General features: G+C 43.8%; 1 pseudogene; it reads left to right on the top strand.

Annotated features, from left to right (window-relative positions):
* The first annotated feature begins 332 nt into the window (after positions 1-332).
* Positions 333-20845, top strand: LOC131172966 (uncharacterized; annotated as a pseudogene).
* Positions 20846-21791: the final 946 nt, after the last annotated feature.

The raw sequence follows: 21791 nt of genomic DNA, 5'->3' as shown, positions 1-21791 counted from the left end.
GGCTTATGGCCAAAGTGGATAATTCCTCTAGTGGTTGGAGCTTAGCCATTAGAATTGGTATCAGAGCATGGTTTAGGCATTGCTAGACCTAGATAAATAGAAGAACATAGAGTACATGTCATGCATTGCATCCATTAAGAGTCGAGGTGGCACTGACGCATATATGTTTTCCTGTCTACTTAGGTTATAGAATGGCCTCAGCATCTCAGAGGACAGTTAAGGAGGAGGTCGAAAGTCATGCCCCTACTCGAAATGGTGGTATAGACAAGGGAGAGCTAGCTGCACAGGCATCAGGAGAGCCTGCATAGCCTCAGTAACAGTTCTTTCAGCAGATGGCTGATCTGCTTAGGCATGTGATGGGGACTCAGACACAACCTGCACAGAAATCCCCTATGGAGAAACTCCATAATTATGGGGTGATAGATTTCAAGGGAATGAAAGAGGATGATCCTGCAGCTGCTGACATTAGTTAGAGAGAACAGAAAGGATTTTTCAGCAGTTGCACTATATTCCAGAATAGAACCTAGAGTGTGCAGTCTCCCTTCTGCAAGAGGATGCATATCAATGGTGGGATACGGTATCCAAGGTAGTGCAACCTATAACAGTAACTTGGGAGTATTTTTTGGCTGAGTTCAAAAAGAAGTATATCAGTCATATATACTTGGAAGCCAAAAGGAGGGATTTCATCAATTTGAGGCGAAGGCAGCTCACAGTGTTAGAGTATGAGCGAGAATTTGTGCGGTTAAGCCACTATAGCCATGAGATTATGCCTACAGAGGGGGATAAGTGCAGGAGATTTGAAGGACTGAATGACAACAACAAGTTGCACATCACAGCTCTAAGGATCACAGATTTTTCCTAGTTAGTAGTGGCAGTTCTAAATGTTGAAAGGGTCAGAGTTAGTGAGCAGAGTTGCTAGGATAGGCAATATAAGAGGGGCCCAAGACAGTCAAGCTCTTCAGCTATAGATAGTAAGAGACCTAGGGGACCTCAGAGTCAGAGTCAGGGCTAGCCACAATGACCAAAATTGCAATTTACACTAAGGAGAGGCCATTCAACTCCATCAGTGGCCAGTTCTTTAGGAATAGTGGCTAGGGGAGTAGCCCCAGCAGCATTAGCAGCATGCCCGCATTATGGGAAGTGGCATAGAGGACAGTGTTGGCATTTAACTAGAGGTTGTTTCAAGCATGGGTCCATAGATCATTATCAGAGAGATTGCCCCCAGAGGGATATTTCCACTACACCAGCACAAGTTGAGAGACCTGCCTCTATAGCTCAAAAAGGTAGGAAACCTAGCAGAACAAAGGCGGCTAATAGTTCACAAAAAGCTACTTCTGAGATGATGGAAAGGCCAGAGGCTAGGGCACCAGCGCATGCATATGCCATGAGAGCACAAGAGGAACAAGATGCACTAGATGTGATCAAGGGTACCTTCTCACTCTATGAATTGCCTATTCATGCATTGAGAGACCCAGGATCCATGCATTCATATGTTTGCATTGAATTGCCTATGGAAAAAAGAGTTCAAATGGATGAAACAGAACAAGATATCCTAGTTACTAACCCTTTAGGCCATAGTGTAGTGGTGAATAAGGTCTACAAGAGTTGTCCCTTAAAAATTCCAGGACATGAGTTTTTGGCTGACTTGATTGAGTTGCCATTTCATAAGTTTGATGTGATATTGGGGATGGGCTGGTTGTCACATCACAAAGCAATAGTTGACAGTCGATTAAAGAGAATTAGATTGAAAACTCCTGATAATGAAGAAATTACAATTGTGGGTGAAAGGAGAGATTTTCTGTCTAATGTCATATCGGCCACCACTGCAAGGAGACTGATAAGAAAGGGTTATGAAGCATACCTGGCACATGTGGTTGATACTAGGAAAGCTAGGTCTAGTCTCCAGAATATACCCATAGTGTGTGACTTTTCGGATGTGTTTCCAAAGGAATTACTTAGTTTAACACCAGAAAGAGAAATAGAGTTTGCAATTGAAGTGATGCTGGGTACAACACCAATATCAGTTGCTCTTTATAGGATGGCACTCACAGAATTAAAGGAGTTGAAAATCTAGTTGCAGGAGTTACTGGATAAAGGGTTTATATGCCCTAGTGTGTCACCATGGGGAGCACCGGTGTTGTTTGTGAAGAAGAAGGATGGGACACTAAGATTGTGCATAGATTATCGGCAGTTGAATAAAGTGACAGTGAAGAACAAATATCCTTTGCCCAGAATAGATGATTTGTTTGATCAGTTGAAGGGAGCCGGTGTTTTCTCCAAGATTAATCTCAGATCAGGGTATCATCAGCTGAGAGTAAATGAGGCAGATGTACCTAAAATAGCCTTCAAGACCAAGTATGGACATTATGAGTTTCTGGTAATGCCATTCGGGTTAACAAATGCACCAGTAGCATTTATGGACCTTATGAACCACATCTTTCATCCTTATTTGGATCAGTTTGTAGTGGTCTTCATTGATGATATACTGGTATATTCCAAGGATCAGAGGGAGCATGATGAGCATTTGAGGATTTTATTACAGACCCTGAGGGAGAAGAAGTTGTATGCTAAGTTTTCCAAGTGTGAATTCTAGCTGAATGAAACTTCTTTTCTTAGACACATAGTATCAGCTGATGGGATTAGAGTGGATCCCAAAAAGATTGAAGCTATAGTGGAATGGAAGCCGCCTAAGAATGCAACAAAAGTTAGAAGCTTCTTGGGGTTAGCTGGTTACTACAGGAGATTTATGAAGGGATTTTCTTTGATAGCAACCTTGAGATCTTTGAATGCTCGTTTGTCTTTAGCACAAGATGGAGCTATTCTGATTGAGTTACAAGTAAAACCTAATTTGCTACAGCAGGTGCGAGAAAAGCAAAAACAAGATGAGAAGTTGATAACCATTATAAGCCAAATTCAAGAGGGGAAGGAGACTAAATATGAGATAAAGGGGGATGGGTGCCTATACTATAAAGGGAGAATATGTGTACCAGATGATGACGAATTGAAGAAAAGCATCTTTAAAGAGACACATAGTGTAACACCCTAGGCAAATCCCACATCGACAAAACACGGGAGAGATGCTGGGTTTATAAGTTGATGGTTCGTAACCCCTATTGACGCGTTTTAAAACCGTGAGGGCTTCGGCCCAGAGTAAACAGTATCACTAGTGGGCTGGGCCATTACATTTGTGGTATCAGAGCTGCTCCGTGTGCAACCTTGAACGATGGTGGGGCAAACCTCAACGAGGACGCTGAGTCCCATAAGGGGGGTGGATTGTAACACCCTAGGCAAATCCCACATCGACAAAACACGGGAGAGATGCTGGGTTCATAAGATGGAGGTTCCTAACCCCTATTGACGTGTTTTAAAACCATGAGGGCTTCAGCCCAGAGCAGACAATATCACTAGTGGGCCGGGCCGTTACATTTGGTATCAGAGCTGGACTCCCTCTAGTACGGTGTGTGGTGCGAGGACGCACCAGGCGAAAGTTGGTGGGCTTGTCACGACCCAGGGATGGGGTTGGGATGTGCTTGTTCAACCAGCTACGCACTGGGGTGGAAACTTCGTGTCCCACATCGGAAATGGGAAGAAAAGATTTGGGCCATATATGTGGGAGCCTTCCTCACCTAGTCAGCGCCCTTTTGGGAATGAAACCTCCCAAGGGACAAATCCGTGAGGCCCATGGGCCAAAGCGGACAATACTAACTGGAGAAAGATCGGGCTGTTACACATAGTAGCTTTTATGCTATACACGACGTGCAAAGATATACCATGATTTGAAGCTCTATTATCGATGGCCTGGTATGAAGAAAGATATTGCTGACTATGTGACTAGATGCCTAATATGTCACAAGTAAAGGCAGAGCACCAAGTTCTATCAGGTTTGTTACAGCCTATAACTAAACCTGAGTGGAAATGGGATCGTGTTACGATGGATTTTATCAGTGGTTTACACCTCACATAGAAGAAGCATAATGTAGTGTGGGTAATAGTTGATAGATTGACAAAGTCTGCTCATTCTCTACCAGTTAGGACTGACTACTCACTAGAGAAGTTAGCAGAACTGTACATAAGTGAGATAGTTCAGTTATATGGAGTCCCAATGTCCATCATATCAGATCGAGACTCGAGGTTTACATCCAAATTTTTGAAGAAGTTATAGGAAGCCTTGGGTACACAACTACACTATAGCACAGCTTTTCTTCCTCAGACAGATGGGCAATCAGAAAGGGTAATCCAGATACTGGAGGATATATTGAGGAGTTGTGTTATGAAATATGGAGGAAGTTGGGATAGATATCTTCCACTGGCAGAATTTGTTTATAATAACAGTTATCAGGCCAATATTAAAATGGTTCCTTATGAAGCACTATATGAGAAGAAATGTAGAACACCCTTGTGCCAGAACTAGGGGAAGACAAAATTGTGGGGCCTGAATTGGTGAAATAGACTGAGGAGAAGGTGAAAATAATCAGTGCTAGTTTGAAAGCTACCTCAGATAGACAAAAGTCATATGCAGACCTGAAGAGAAAAGATATATAATATGAAGTTGATAAGAAAGTGTTCCTCAAAGTATCACTATGGAAGAAAGTGTTGAGATTTGGGAAAAAGGGTAAGTTAAGCCCTAGGTTTATTAGCCCATACGAAATCATTGAACGTGTGGGTCCAATAGCCTATAGGCTAGTGTCGATACCATATTTTGGCCGATCCCTAGAATCAACAAACTTCGAAACCAATCCCTAGCACTAAGTCTCTCCTTGCCATCTAACCACGGTTCCGATCTCTCTTCACAGAAAGTTGAGTCAATGCTAAGTCCTCATATCAGTCAAAGCCTTACCGGTCTCTCAAATCATTCACCGATATCTCAAGCCCATTGTCAAATATCCTGACCAGTTAACTACATTCCCGATCTCTCTTGTCAGACGAGATTGAACTAGCACTAGAACCTTGCTGCCAGTATTTATGGTTGACCTCTCTTTTAAAAGTTTAGGAATAATCAAGCTAAGGTTCTAATCCGGTTTAATGAAGATCCCGATCTTAGATGTTCAAGCCAAAATTTTCAATTAAGTTCCGTTTAGCAATCTCATGCATGTTGTATTTTCCGATCTCTCACACTTAGGATAATAATAGTTTTCAGTTGTTGCAATATACTCAGACAATCAAGTGTTTAGAAATTTTCCGATCACAACCATTCATCGAACAAAAAGGCATTCTATTTCATTTCATTGCAAAATTTGTACAAGTTATTTGGCTGGGGGATCACCCCCAGCCTGATCTACATTTCGCTCATCCTCTCCTTCCTCTTCACTATCCTCACCCTCGGGAGCCGTGTCGCCATCCAAGAGAAGTCCTCTTCTGGGTAACGCTTTTGGAGTTCGGCCAAGAGGTACTTGTGAGCATTCACATAGGCACCAGCTATCCCTGTCATCATTTCTTCGTCTTTCGCCTTAAGCTCCTCGATAAGTTGAGCGACCTGAGAAGCTTCGTTGGCCCGGAGCGCCTGGACTTCCCCGAGAGCATGATCCCTTTCAGCTAGAACATGATTCTGTTCGGCCAGCCTGTCTTCATAGAACTTCGCCCGCCCCTCAACTTGAGATATGTAATCCTGAGTGGATGCGAGTTGGGATCGGAGGGAAGTCACTTCCTGATTCTTCTTCTCGATTTCCTTGCCCAGGCGATGAGCCTTTTCCCGAACTATGGTCTGGTTCACCAGACACTCCACGTTCAGGCTCATGGATCGAGTCAAGATATCGTCAAAGCTGTCCGGGGATAGCCTGTCCCGATCCTCCCGAAGGCAGATGGAAGACCCCAAGACTTTGGCAAAACCGGGGTTCTCCCGAACAGTCCGGTTATTCTTCAGGGACTCGATCAACGTTTGAGCGCCATGAGAAGAGGCTCTCACAGAAGATTGAGAAGGACCCCTTTCTGTGCTTGGAGCAACTGGAGGAGGTGGAGCCGGCTCTTCCTGTTGAGGAGGAGATCGGACAGCTTCAGTGATCGGCTGCCCCGAAGGTCGGGACGGGCCTCCTTGCGTCTCCCCTGGTTCATGGCCGGGAGTTCGAAGCTTTTCCGAACGCTTCATCTCCTTTATTTTCCGGGAGATTTCTCTTTCTTTCTTCCGCTTCCTAGAACCCTCATCACCCGCTATACCTGCACAAAGAAGAGGTCAGTGAGATCGCTAAGGTCCTGAGATCTGAGATGTAAAAATACCGATCTGCAGGTCGAGAGCGGAAGTTCGCGATCTTGGCTGGTGAGCAGCTGTATGGTCCAATGGTGCAGCTCGACAGTCACCGCATCTAAACAGGAATACTTTTGAGTGGCAGCCTGATTCTTCAGATCCATCACTATTAAGCTTTCCTCCTGGTTCAGGGTAATGCGCTTCGGAAGCAAGGGCCCCTGGTGCCACCAGCTACGAGGGAAGTCCTCAAAGCAGGTCGGATTTTTGCTCCTCAGAATAAAGAAGCGGCTCTTCCAATTTTTAAGGGAGGAGGGCAGATCGGTGAAGAGCCCGCAATGAGGCTTCGCCTGAAAGAACCAGTGCTCATCGTCCTTTCGGCGAGTTAGCCTGTGCAGTTCGGTGAACACCTTAGCCATAGGTCTGATTCCCTTAGCTCGGCATAGGCCTCGGAAGGCTACTAAGATCCGCCACGAGTTAGGGTGAACTTGAGCAATGCACACTCGGTGAAGTTTTAAGACCTCCTTGAAGAAGTCATCCAGAGGGAACCGCAGACCGGCCTTTAACTGTTCCTCATATACCATAACCAAGTCATTCTCTTCAAAGAAGTGATCGGCTCGGTGATCGCCGTGACACCGGATAAGTTCGTACGAATCAGGATGAATATTGTACTCCTGGCTAAACGATTGCAAATCGGATTCTTGCAAGATCAATGGCAGCTCGTCCATAGGGAGATTCTCCCTCCTTGAAGAAGGTACGTGCCTTGATGGTCCGATCCGCCCCCGAGCTGAAATAGAGACCCTAGGAGGTTCTGGTTGCGCGCTTGGCCCGACCACCTCTTCTTCGTCAGATGACCACGAGAACTGAATGGAAGGAGGACTCGCCGCTCTTTGACCCTCGGCACCACTCATTTTCAAAGGAAATAAAGAACTTAAACTAAAAAGAAGATCAAAGCCCTTACCGGAGTCTGATCGGCGTCAGAAGAACTTGAGTAAACGAGAGAACTTTGAGGTTGTGAGCGAGAGATTGAAAATGACATACAGGAGCAAATGGTTAACCCCCCACCCCTATTTATACTCGTCCGAGCATTTAATGCTCACGAGGTTCCAGGCGGCGCATCGGTTAGCGGGACTCGCCAGCTATTCTGACACGTCTCACGAATATTCCCAAGATTCCATAAAGAGATCGGTTAATTATAGAGCGGTAGATCCAGGTGTTTTGAATTACAGATCGGATAATCATATTAGAGCTCGGAAAATAATTAATAAGATAATAATTGACAAAATAAAATCTTTATTTTCAAAAGATCGGATTACATCATTTGGGCGATCTCAAGAGATCGGAGTACATTTCCAAAAATCAGATTACATCATTTGGGCGATCTCAAGATCGGATTACATCTGATTACATCAAAAGGCCGACCTCTAAAGATCAGCGGAACATCCTATCTAAAGAAGCCTATGTCAATAGCCAACATTGTGACTGATCCACAGGGTGTAGCCGATCGGAGCTTAATCCGCTGTCGGAACACCCAATGTGGAGGGAAACCGCTGTCGGAACACCCAATGTGGTGAGAAGTCGAATAAGCTCGGAAGAGCGATCGCCAGGGATCAGCCAAACATTAGCAATCAGCTCACCCGAAATCGGTTCGCTGATTATTCCAGTTGAGCGACTCAAGATCGGCACGATCGAAGTCCGCAACCCAAATCGGTCAATCGATTCAGTTCTCTCACCATCATCAGTTAAGGTTTTCACGATTATTCGATCATCGGGATCATAAATTTTCAGTCGGTGGATAAAGAAGTCCATCGAAAAAAGATCAAAAGCCACAGTTGTAGCCGGAATTACTGCCGGAATAGTTAAAACAAGAAAGAAAAAGCAAGAGAGGAAATGGGATGAAGGGAAGTCTCTTTCGTCTGGGGTATATATAGGGGAAAACGGGCATTTATTACTGAGCAGAAAACGAAGCGGACGCTTCAGGAATCGAGGGGAAATTAATGCTTTGACCGGACCGAACCTGAGAAAGGGAAAGATCGGAATAAGAGATCGGAAGATGGGAGATCAGCATGAGAGATCGGAATAAGAGCGTGGGAGGGATCGGAAGGCAAAAAGAATAAGACAAATCCCAAATAACCGTCGTCAGAATCAGAGCCGAGGTAGTTAAAGCGTGGCAGACGAGATCTCCACCGCACGCCTAAGAATTGCCCGCAATGCTGACAGGTGCCAGGGTATGTCATGACAGTCCTGTACATCCCAATCTCCACTGTTGATTTCACTTGTAAGGACAAACCCGGAGCCCTTGGATCAAGAGAGGAGACGACAAGACCAGCGCCTTTCGCTCTTAGCCCTCAGATCGCTCCGGACAAGAGGATTTGAGACCGTCAGATTGAAAGAAGAAAATGACAAATATTCTGAAGAATAATCTCAGCCGTTCATTTTGGTTCTCTTTAATTCTCAAGCATCCGATCATGTCCTTCAAAATCTTGACCCTCCATCTCCCTCAAAATAAATCCTGACCCTTCATGGGGAGCACCCGATTCCTATAAATACCTGCATGAAAAACTGTTTAAAGGACGGGCAAAAAAGAGAGGTAGTTATTATAGCGGAAGAACTCTGAAACTTGATTCAGTTTGTTACTCTGCTACTTTGAAGTTTTGATTAGAAAGACTTTTGAAACTAGTTTTCTGAAGTGTTTTCTTGAAAAGTATTCTGAATACTGGAACTCTACATTTTCAATTTGTTCATTATCTGGTCACACTCTCACTTTCAGCCCTTTATCATCTCTGTCTTCATTCCCATTATCCAAGCTCAACTTCATTTCACTCGGTTTTTATCTTAATCTGATTGCATTTTAGCTAAGCACCCTTCATTTCACAACGAACATCAGCCCTCAAGCTAATCAGCCCGCTGTCTTATTACTATTTGTCACCCCATAGTTATTTCAATAGATTTGGCTCCTTACAGGTAAGAGCTCATGTCGCCGTTTTATTAAGTGTTTACGTTTACTTTCTGCATTTTCTTTGTTCTTTTTATGCATGTGATTTTCTCCAAGTTTATTTAGTGCCAAAGAACCTTAAAGAATGTTACTCTCGAGTTTATTTCTTTAGCGATCAGTTCATCATTTTATTAACCTTCGTCATTTCTGAATGCAAGTTTTCTATCTCCTAGTAGCGTGTGAGTGGTTGGGTAAAACGTAGGTAACTGCAACTTAAGGGTCTCTTTTAAGAGAGAAAGCCTGAATAACACGTCAGGAAAATAGCCAAACTATTAGGCTGACGTAAACGGCAATTCGGCAAGATGCCATAAAGTGGAATAAAACCAAAGTAAACGAAACAGAATAGATCGGACATTAATAGGTACTGGTAAAGTGACCTTAGGGGAAGTCAGCCAAATTTAGTCCAGCTTCTCTTATTTAGTCACAAAATATCAATTAGAAGCCTTACCCCTCCAACACCTTAGAACATCAGAATCCTTAGCTTTAGGACCTTATGACATGTAGCTGAAATTAAAATTTGGGAGATCGGAAAGATCCCATTAAGGTTCCTATTAATTTAAAAAGAGGTCGGAATAGGGTTCTTATCCGATTCTCAACTCAAAACTTTAATTAAATAGAGATCGAAGGAGAGTTCTTATCCGGTCTCAAATCAAAATTTAAATAAATACTTAATAGAGATCGGAAGAGAGTTCTTATCCGATTCTCAACTCACAATTTAAAATAAATACTTAATAGAGATCGGAGGAGAGTTCTTATCCGGTCTCAACTCAAAATTTTAATAAATATTAAATAGAGATCGGAGGAGAGTTCTTATCCGGTCTCAATTCAAAATTTTAATAAACATTAAATAGAAATTGGAGGAAAATTCTTATCCGATCCCTAAGCTAAAATTTTAATGAATACTTAAAAGAGATCGGAGGAAAGTTCTTATCCGATTCTCAATCCTAAATTTTAAATACCCCATGAGAGATCGGAGGAGAGTTCTTATCCGATTCTCACACCAAATCTTAACCTGTACGCAAGATAATCCCAAAACCAAAAATGATTCGCGACGTCAATTCACTAAGGTCGTCTCATTTACTTATGCATCTGGGTGATCCGAATTTAGTGAAAAATTAAAATCTCCTTTTGACAAAAGGATTAACATGTCCATTTAAGCCCTCCTAACTGATACAAAATTAAATCTACTTACCCTTATTAAGGGACGAGGTGGGGTGCCTAACACCTTCCCCACCCGTTTATGGACCCCGAACCTAGAATCTCTGTCTTGAAGTGGTTTCATATTTAATTTATCTTCCCGAATGGTTTTCTTTAGTTTCCCTCAAATCTAAGGTGGCGAATCCTCACTCTTTCCCACTTCGGTGAGTGATCGTCCAGGCGACCGCAAAACCCCTTGCGACAGCTTGGCGACTCCGCTGGGGATTTATTGACTTAACCCCGGTCTAGAGGTCCAAAAGTAGGTTTAATTCTTTTTCCGATCAAATTATAGTGGGCTCATTCGGCAATATTTTATACGTTAATTATTGTTATTCCGCTAACTGTTTTACTTGTTTTGCTTGTTTTATTCCCTACAGCGCTTATTGTTTGAAAAAAAGGGAAAGAAAAAAAAGAAAAAAATCCCCCTATATTGGGAAGAGGTAAATGCGTCCCTTCACACACTGAACACTCACACGATGTCCTCACATACATTGGCCCTATACCCGGGCTTTCTTACCCTTTTAGGAAAATAGGAGGGGGTCATGTAGCGGTACCCGTGGGTTTTACCCCGTTAGTATCCGTGAAGGCTTCTGCTCAAATTGAAACTCGTTCTATTCACTGTGATACCCGTGGAATTTTCCCGATAATATCATGGGGGTAGAATGGGGCTCTCTCATTTCTGAGGGGCAATTTGGGAACCTGTGGCTTTTAGAAAATTAGACCTTGAGCTAAACTATCACATTAGCTGAAAACCGTAGTAAACTACCTTATAAGATAGAACTATCCAAATAGGTAGCGCTCGTCCGATATCAGGAGTCTCCTTATTATAGGACAAAAAGGGGCATACTTACTCTTACCTTGTTTTGTTTTAATTTCCTTTTGTTCATTTTTGTGAGGGTAATCTTGAATTCTACTAAAACACCTACACATTTTCCTACTTTGATAAATGTGTACGTGTCATCCTGTCAACAGTATGATTCAAAATTACCCTAATTTATCTTACTAACGAGTTTTCCTGCAGGCATTACCAAACCAAGAGTCTGTAAAAGGATAGGCATCATTCTTATCATGGCATCCTCGAGTCAGTCGGCAGAAGAAGTTCAGAATGCTAAACTTTGGTCCAAATCGATTCATACTCCAGTACCCCCACAAAATGATGTTTCCAAGGCACATGCTAGCTTACTACCTTCATTAGATCTGAATAAAATTGAAGTCAGAATGAACAGCCTCGAGGGTCTGTCTAATGGATGGAGGTCGCTTCCCGATCAGGTCAAGGCACGATTTGAAGAGAAGTATGGGAGGATTGCAACCTTAATGCGAGTCAAGGTCTAAATCCTGGCATTAAAGGCCATGTTGTCGGTTTGGAACCCTAAGTACGGGGTATTCTCTTTCAATGATATTGATACAGTTCCCACTATGGAAGAATATCAGGCATTATTAGGGATTCCTTATTCAACACAGAATCGGATCTACCTACACCTTGAGCATAGGCAGACCTGGAAATGATTAACACATTTGTTGGGCATCCCTTCGGAGGAGGCAAAGTCAAAAGAAACTGTCAAAGGAAACACACATGGTTGGTATTGGACATATCTCCAGAAGTGGTTAGATTAGTACCTCCAAGAGAAATAGTGGAATCAAGCTTCAGTGGCACTCGCCTTGGGAATCTATGGTCTGATTCTGTTCCCGGGACCATTGGGAATCGTAACTTGTAGTGCGGTGGAAGTATTCTGGACGGTAGAAAGGCAGGAGATCAATCCGATACCGGCAATTCTTGCGGAAACCTTGTTAACCCTAACCTACTGCAGACAACAGGGGAAAGGGTCCATTAAGTGTTGTTCTCAGTTGCTATACCTCTGGATTATCAGTCACATGTGTCCTATGGAGACAAAGGGATTAACTTGGTACCTCGACCAGCCTCCCATCGAAAAGATAACCCGGTTAGTAATCAGTCCGAAGAATGAACAGTAGTGGTGGGAACGGATTTTGAGTTTCAATAGCCATGATTACTGTTGGAGGAAGCTGTGGATGTCAGGCCAACCCGTTTTGATCGGTGCGGGAGGTAATCAGTCGGTATCCCTAATCGGAGTAACCGGATATACAAGTTACACTCCAGCATTGGTAATGAGGCAGTTTGGCTCAACGCAGTCCATGATCAACATTGAAGAATACCACCAAGGTCACTTCTACCATGAGCTCAAGGAAGAGGAAGGATTGAAACTGGCTCGCTAGTCTTGGGAAAACATTACTCTAATGGAGAGATCGCCTAAAGGCCCAAGTGCCTAGGGCGATTATCTTAAATGGAGAGCTGACAGGGACCGAGAACACTCAACTACAGAATTCGACGACAACAACCCTCGCCAAAACATCCTATTAGAAGAAGCTGATAATCGTCTGCTTGACTCACTACAAAAAGCAAACACCGAGAACTCACAACTGCAAGAACAAATAAAACAGTTGGAGGACCAACAGTAGAAACTTAAAAGAAAAGTGAGAAGGCTCAAGGAAGAGGCAAGGGCCGTAAGGATGGGGTTCGAAGAGCAAGAGGAACAGTGGGAAAAGGAAAAAGACTCTCTCCAAGCTGAGGTAAAAGAAGTAAAAGTGCAGAATGGTAAGCTTCAGGAAAAAATGAAATACCAAGAGGTGCTCATTGAAGAGTATAAATAGGAAAACAAAAAGAAGAAGCTCGAATTAAAAGAACAGGCACTACTCATCAACGATATCTTGAAAGAATGTGCTAAGGAAAGGAAAGAGAAAGAAAAACAAGCTGCTCTCTATCAAGGACTGAAAGAGAATGTTGACCAGCTGGAAAGAACGATAGCACAGGGAAAACAAGAACTATTACCTGAATCCGAATATGCTTTCAAAGCATTCGACCCTGCCAAGCAAGAAGAAAGGTTATATGAGTATCTCAGAAGATGTCATCTTATTATAAAGAACCTTCCAGAGCCTAGGCCAATGTAGAGGATACGATGTACAAATTATTCAGTTAATGAAATGATTTCTGGACCATTGTTCAGTAAATTTGTGAATGAATAATATGACTCCCGTAGGAACTCCCTCGCTAGGGTTATGTGAAAAATTGAATGCGCTATATGGACAGGTATCATAAATGCGCATTCAATCTAGTCATTCACAGTCAGACTATCGAACGATGCCATGATAAAATTGATGCGATTATCCTTTTACAGATTTCGACCTGGCTCTCAAATGCCACTGTATCCTTCATCCAGACTAGGACTTTTAGTTTCTTTGCAAAATTCAAAGTTCATTTAAAATTTTCTTTTTTACTCCTTACAGGAAATCAATATTGCTTCAAACAAGGCAAGTCTGACCAAGCACACGGTTCAACCCAAGCGAGTGTACTTAACAAGATCTCGGATAAAGAAGATAATGGAAGATCAGGAACAAGTACAAAACCTACAGGGGCAAGTATCCGAATTGAAAGATCAGGTCTCAGAACTTATGAGACTAATGAGGGAAATGTCCCAGAATAAACCCACAGCAGAGCCTAGCCTACCATTACCTCCTCCACCACCTCCAACAAATGATCCTCACCAAGCTTCAACTTCTTTCACCTTTCAATCACCTATCCCAGACCCGACAGTCACTGTCAATCCGGTCGTCATGAATAATGACCTGCCTTTCTCCTATTACCCGACTGTCTCAAATGCCGAGCCTCACCCTTCAATCCTAATCCCTCCAGTTTACTCCACCCCTCAGCTCCCGGCCGGGGAGCATATCATGCAGTGGGAGGGGAAAATAAGATGAAAGAAAATGAGAAACTCTCTGCTCTAGAAGAGAGACTGAGAGCAATAGAGGGGCTGAACATGTATGGTTCGGTCGACGTGGCATCACTAAGATTAGTGCCCGATGTGGTGGTGCCACCTAAGTTCAAGGTCCCTGATTTCGACAAGTACACAGGGAATTCAGATCCTCGCATTCACTTGGCCACCTATATCGCCAAGATGTCTGCTTTGACAGAGGATGATAGACTGCTGGTCCACTTCTTTCATGAGAGCCTCTCAGGGGCAGCTTTGAGGTGGTGTATTCAGTTAGACAGGAGCAAACTGCGCTCCTGGAAGGATTTAGCTGATGCCTTCTTAAAGCAGTATAAATTTAACTGCGATGTGGCACCCACAAGAAGGGACCTCCAGAACCTGGTACAGAAAGACAGAGAAAGCTTCAAGGAATATGCCCAGAGATGGAGAGCAAGGCGGCAGAAGTGCATCCCCCGGTGACCGACAATGAGCTATGCTCTCTGTTCATCGAAACTTTGAAGGCCCCTTACTTCAACTTGATGATTGGGAACACTTCCAACAGTTTCTCTGACATCATACAGGCTGGTGAAAGAATAGAGGCCAACCTGAGAATGGGACGATTGCAGGAGTTGGCTGAGAACCCTGCAAAGAAAACTGCCAATTTTGGCAAGAAAAAGGAGGGTGATGTCCATTCAGTCACCCGGCAGAATAATTACTCCCCATTTCCCCAAAATAACTACCGGCCATATCCTTCCTCTCATGGCCAAACAGTCACAAACATTCCACCTCCTTTCCCTAATTATCCACACCCACGCCCACAATATCCCCCACCTATAAATTACCAATCGAGACCGCCTCCTCCTCCTGCTCAACCAAGACCACCACAAAACAACCTAAGACCCCCAAGAAACCCTGATCCACCTCTTCCCCTCCCACTCAGTGAAATATACCGATACCTTGTCGGTATAAACCAAATCGTACCAGTTCCCCTAGATCCAATTCAGCCTCCATACCCCAGGTGGTATGATACCACTGCCCGTTGTGAGTATCATGGAGGGGCACAAGGGCACTCAACCGATAACTGCGGGGCACTCAGGGGGAGAGTGCACGCTTTAATCAGAAACGGGTGGTTGAAGATTGAGGGAAATGGTTCCCTCCCCAATGTTACCTCAAACCCACTGCCTAACCATAATGCAGGCAGTGGTGTAAATATGATAGAGCCTGATGAAGAAGGATCAACGCTGGAAGTAGACAAGTTGGTTCCTTACTTTAAGGAAATTTTTGTTGTGGCAATGAGGGAAGGCTACCTCTGCCCTCAGGTAGCGGGATTGGAAGAGAGTACGAGGTGTCCTTATCATGGAGGCGGTGATCACGAGTGCGAGTGTGAGGATTCAGGCAAGAGGTTCGGAACTTATTGTCTCTCAAGGTTCTGAGATGCCAGACAAGGTCAAAGATGGAAGAGGGAGTGAATACCACTAGATATAGCCAAAATGCTGCCACCCCTAAACCCAGAATCACTTTCTCACCCCCGGTAGCCTCACCACCAGTAACGGTTATCCGATGCCCCATCTCAGCTCCCTGTTACCAACACCCACGCCATACCTTGGAACTACAATTTCCAAGTCTTCACTCAAAGAGCGTCAAGCAGTACACCGGCTCCTAGCCTTGCTTCACCTCCGGCACCGCCTAAGCCATGTTTCACTCCTCATGCACACTTTCAGATGATTTATGCTGGACCTACCACCAGTGCTACTCCCCAGATCGATCCCCAACCCGCCACTGCCACTAAGCCCTCCTCCCTTGAGCAAGAGGTCGAGTTCATAACTCGAAGTGGGAGGTGTTACAGTAACGAAGAGAAAGGAAAGAGAAAAGGGAAAGTAAAAATGGGAGAGTCACTGAAGAACATCGAAGAGGAGGTTGAGAAGACAGAGGAAGCAGAGCCTGCTGAGCATAAAGAAGAGGAGGAACTGCTGCTCCAAATAATGAAACAGAGCGAGTATGATGTGGTGGAGCAGTTGAGGAAAACTCTGCCGAATTTATTTATTATCGATCTTGAGTTCGGAAGTGCACCGACAAACCTTGCAGAGAATCCTGGATCAGGCCTTTGTAAACCCCAACATTACTCCGGGGCAGTTTGAGAAGATAGTAGGACAAATCCAGGCATCCAGTTTTGTTACTTTCTCGGGGGACGAGAAAGACCCTGCGGGTTTAAGGCACACTAAGGCTCTACATGTAACAGTGAAGTGTAAGGGTTGTATAGTAGCCAAGGTACTTATTGATAATGGGTCAGCTCTCAATGTACTCCCTAGCGCTACCTTAGCTAGGTTGCCAGTTGACCAATCGGACATACGTCAAAGTGCTATGGTGGTAAGAGCCTTTGACGGTACGAGAGAAGTGTTGGGAGATATTGACTTGCCGCTTGATTGGCGCATGCACTTTCAACGTCACATTCGGTGATGAACATTGAGCTGCCTATACTATCTTTGCTAGGGAGGCCTTGGATCCATTCTGCGAACGCCGTTCCCTCAACTCTGCACCAGAAAATAAAATACATCATGGATGGCAAAATCATCACAGTGAAAAGGAGAGGAGGCCTTGCTAGTCACCAAGCCACAATCACTTCCTTATGTGGAGGCAGCTGAGGAGTCATTGGAAAGCTCCTTCCAAGCCCTCGAGTTACAAGAAACCATCTCAGGAAATGGAGGGGCTATGGCTATGGTAGCCAAAATAATGACAAAGAGTGGGTACGAAGAAGGCAAAGGCCTAGGCGCCACATTACAGGGAATCGTTGAACCCATACCAGCTATCCAGAAGGTAGGCCGCTGTGGTTTGAGTTATGAGGAAGATGCCCTTATGGATGGGCATTTCTGGATGAGGAAAATGCTCCGGGATCAAAGGTTCGATCGGAAAATGGGAAAGATGAAAGTAGTCCCGAGAATTACGGAGATCTTCACTAAACCGGTCATTCAACATCCGGCAAATACAGAAGAATCACCCGATGATCCATCCATAGATGTCATCCAACTGGATTCCTTGTATGAGGCCCTAGTCTCGCCAATGACTGAGGGGCAAGAGCTGAACAACTGGACAACCGAGGACATCCCTGTACTCAATTTCGAGTAAAGTACCTTTGGTTATCTACACTTGATCATTTTGTCCATGGTGACAAGTGTAATACTGTAAATGGACCTTTTCTTATGGCACAAACGTTAATAAATTAATAGCGCATTTTAAATCCAATTCTCTCTTTCTTTTGAATTCCATCCTTATAATACATTTTTTTTATTCATTCAGGACCATTCATCAATTAACACCTAATAATCTAATAGATTCAGAGATTCCTCTGGTTAATTTTGAAATCCCCATAACTACCATTACTTCAAATGATTCTGAGGAAGACCCTACACAAGAAGACAGTGAAAAGGATGAGCCCTCCCTCGTGCCTTGTGGAGACGAAACACGCACCATAAACTTAGGCACGGAAGAAGTAAAAAGGGAACTTAAGGTAGTGGAGAGTGAAGAATTGGGAGATATGATCAGTCTGCTTAAAGAATTCCTCGACGTATTTTCCTGGAGCTATGATGATATGGTTGGTTTGAACCCCGGATAGTGACGCACAAAATTCCCTAATTCGAGGGCGATCCGTGCGCGAAGTTAAGGAGAATGAATCCCGACACACTGCTCAAAGTTCGGGATGAAGTCAAGAAACAGTATGACGCTGGGTTCCTAGAAGTGGTCAAATATCCTCAATGGGTAGCTAACGTCGTCCCAGTAATGAAGAAGGACGGGAGAGTCAGGGTATGCGTCGATTACAGGGATCTCAATAAAGCGAGCTTGAAAGAAGATTTCCCTCTCCCTCACATTGATGTGTTAGTTGACAATGCTGCGGGATTGGGCAGGTGTTCGTGTATTGATGGGGCATCAGGGTACAATCAGATCTCGATGGATGAGGAAAACAAGGATAAAACTGCTTTCATCACTCAATGGGGAGTATTTTGCTATCGGGTCATGCCTTTTGGGTTGAAGAATGCTGGTGCTACCTACCAGCGTGCAATGGTCACACTATTCCACGATATGATGCATAAAGAGGTGGCAGTGTATGTGGATGATATGATCATCAAATCCCGGGGAGAAGAAAGTCATGTGCAGGTACTGAGAAAAGTATTCGAGAGACTCAGGAAATACCAGTTGAAACTGAACCCTGCCAAATGCATATTCGGAGCTAGATCGGGAAAGTTGTTGGGATTCATAGTAAGCGAGAGGGGAATAGAGGTTGATCCAGACAAGGTTCGAGCTATTCAAGAGATGCCATCCCCAAGAACAGAAAGGGAGGTGCGCAGTTTTCTGGGAAAGTTGAACTACATTTCGAGATTTATTTCTAATTTCACTGCCAAAGTTGAGCCAATTTTCAGGCTACTCCAAAAGAACAACTCCACCCAATGGGATTCAGTTTGCCAAGAGGCTTTTGAGAAGATCAAGCAATACTTGTCAAGACCACCAGTATTGGTCCCACCAGTGGCAGGGAGGCCTCTTATCCTGTATATGGCAGTCCAGCAGAACTCGATGGGATGTGTTTTGGGACAACATGATGATACCAGGCGAAAGGAGAGGGCTATTTATTACCTGAGCAAGAAGTTCAATGATTGTGAGTCAAGGTACTCTTTCTTAGAAAAGACTTGTTGCGCGTTAGCCTGGACAGCAAATCGCCTCAAGCACTACATGTTGAATCACAAGACATGGCTCATCTCCAGGATGGATCCTATCAAATATGTATTCGAAAGCCCATTCATGCCAGGTAGGATAGCCAAGTGGCAGGTTATACTCTCCCAATATGACATAGTCTATATGACCCGAAAAGCAGTGAAAGGTAGCGTGATTGCTGACCTCCTAGCAGAAAATCCTATCCAGGATTATGAAGCTCTGGATTTTGAGTTCCCTGATGAGCATATTAATGAAGTGGACTGCGAAGAAGAGGGGCCAGCCGATGTATGGGAAATGTATTTCGACGGAGCTGTCAATTTGTCCGGTAATGGAATTGGAGCTGTATTGATATCCCCGGATGGAAAACACTTTCCGATAGCCATTAAGTTGAGATTTGACTGCACCAACAACGTCGCGGAATACGAAGCTTGTGTGATGGGTCTACAGGCTGCCATCGAAATGAAAATCAGGAAGCTGGAGGTATATGGAGACTCAGCCCTGATTATTTATCAAGTCAAGGGAGAATGGCAAACCAAGGATCCCAAGCTAATCCCGTATCAGAAGTACTTATTGGAGCTGATCAAGAAATTCGAAGAAATCTCTTTCACTCACCTTAGTAGGGACAAGAATCAATTTGCTGATGCCTTAGCTACTCTAGCTGTTATGGCTCAAATCGAAGAGGGTCAGATGATTCAGACATTGAAGATTAAAGCAAGAAGTGAGCCAGCATATTGCTTCATGATTGAAGAAGAGCCCGATAGAAAGCCTTGGTATCATGACATCCTGGTCTACTGTAGAACCAGAGAATTCCCTTTGGGGGCAAGCAAAAATGAAAAGAAGATGATTCGGAGATTAGCATTGGGATACTTCCCCAGTGGAGAAACCCTATACAAGAGGAGCTCCAACGGCGAATTATTGAGATGTGTGGATGCAAAGGAGGCGAAGAAAATCCTTTTTGAGACTCATGAGGGAAATTGTGCAACCCATGCCAATGGGCACATGATGGCTAAGCAAATCATGCGACGTGGGTATTTTTGGACCACAATGGAAAAGGATTGCGTCGAGTATTTCCGAAAATGCCATAAGTGTCAAATCTATGCCGATCCGATCAATGTGCCACCTCACAAGTTGTTCAACCTCGTCTCACCATGGCCTTTCGCAATGTGGGGCATCGATGTGATTGGTCCCATCAATCCCAAGGCATCCAATGGGCACAGATTCATCCTTGTAGCCATCGACTATTTCTCCAAGTGGGTCGAGGCGACATCCTATGCGCACATCACACAGAATACGTTTCTCAAATTCTTCAGAAACAATATTATCTGTCGGCATGGCCTCCCTAATGAAATCGTCACTGACAACGCCAAGAATCTGAATGGTCCAAAGATTCAAAAATTGTGTGATCAATACAAAATCCGACACCTCAATTCCTCCCCATACCGTCCCCAGATGAATGGAGCGGTGGAAGCTGCAAACAAAAATCTCAAGAGGATAATCCGAAAAATGATGGTCACGTATAGGGATTGGCATGATATGCTTCCCTACGCTCTTCACGCATACCGAACTTCCGTGAGAACCTCAACCGGGGCAACTCCATACTCGCTGGTTTACGGCATGGAAGCAGTATTGCCTATTGAAGTTGAAATTCCTTCCCTAAGGATTCTGAAGGAGTCAGGAATTGATGAGTCAGAATGGATCCAGTCAAGGTTGGATCAGTTAAACTTGCTTGATGAGAAAAGGTTAGTAGCAGCATGTCATGGGCAGTTATACCAGATGAGAATGGCTAGAGCATTTGACAAAAATGTTCGCCCGTGCGAATTCCAACTCGGGGACCTAGTTCTGAAGAAAGTGCTGTCTAATCAAAACGATCCCCGGGGCAAATGGTCACCAACGTACGAGGGACCCTATGTGGTTAAAAAGGCATTTTTCGGAGGAGCCTTGATCTTGACCCACATGGATGATGAAGAGTTTCCGAGACCTGTGAATGCTGACACCGTCAAGAAATACTATGCCTAAAAAAAAAAAAAAAAAAAAAGGGGTAGGAGCGAAAACCCGAAAGGGCGCTCCTAGCAAAATGTGTGAAAGAAGGCGAAAACCCCGAAGGGGCACTTTCTGTAAAATGAGTGAAGGATAAAAACCCGAAAGGGCATCCTAAAAAAGTGAGTAAAAAAAAAAAAAAAAATCTAGGGGTGAAAACCCGCAAGGGCATCCCAAGAACCAAAAGGAAGAAATAAGAAAAGAAGCATGGGACCGAAAAGGGAAATAAACCGTCGTGACATGAGGCTTCAGAGAATTTGAAATAATGGCAGTTAAGGGATTCCAAAGCCAGCCACAAGGAATATGTGAGATCTATCCTTGTACCCTTCTTCTTTGAAACTCTATCTTTGTTTTCATCGTAATAAAGTCATACTTCATTCCCTATGCTTCTATCTTTCCTTTATATTTATTCTTTTGCAATCTCGTTATTTAAAGCGCTATTAATCAGTTAAAATTTTTGCCATAAGATTAAGATTTAACAATTGATAACCTCACGTACTTTACTATGAGATTTGCAGGGAATGACCTAAAAAAAATAAATAATAATAAAAAAAAAAACTAGAGGTGAAAACCTGGAAAGGTGCTTCTGGTCATATAGACGAAGGGGAAGTAAAAACCCGCGAGGGTGCTTTTCGGGAGAAAATCTGAAAAACAGAAATGGGGCATTTGAAGAAACAAGGCCATAGGTCAAGTCTTGCAACTCGTCCTCCATTCGTCATTAGTCTTCGGGATTCTGTTAAGTACACTTCATTGGGGAAGAACTTCTTGTGTCCGGATCAGGCTTACTTTGTGAGTGCAATTTAAATTTCCTGTTATCAACCTCTGGTTCCTTGATCTAAGTTGATTTTAATTTCCTGCAATTTACATTTCCTGTCATCAACCTCTGGTTCCTTGATCTAAGTTGATTTTAATTTCCTGCAATTTA

The sequence above is a fragment of the Hevea brasiliensis genome, chromosome 14 (assembly GCF_030052815.1).
Source record: "Hevea brasiliensis isolate MT/VB/25A 57/8 chromosome 14, ASM3005281v1, whole genome shotgun sequence".
NCBI classification, from domain to species: Eukaryota; Viridiplantae; Streptophyta; class Magnoliopsida; order Malpighiales; family Euphorbiaceae; genus Hevea; species Hevea brasiliensis.
This window is presented reverse-complemented; position numbering and strand designations above follow the sequence as displayed.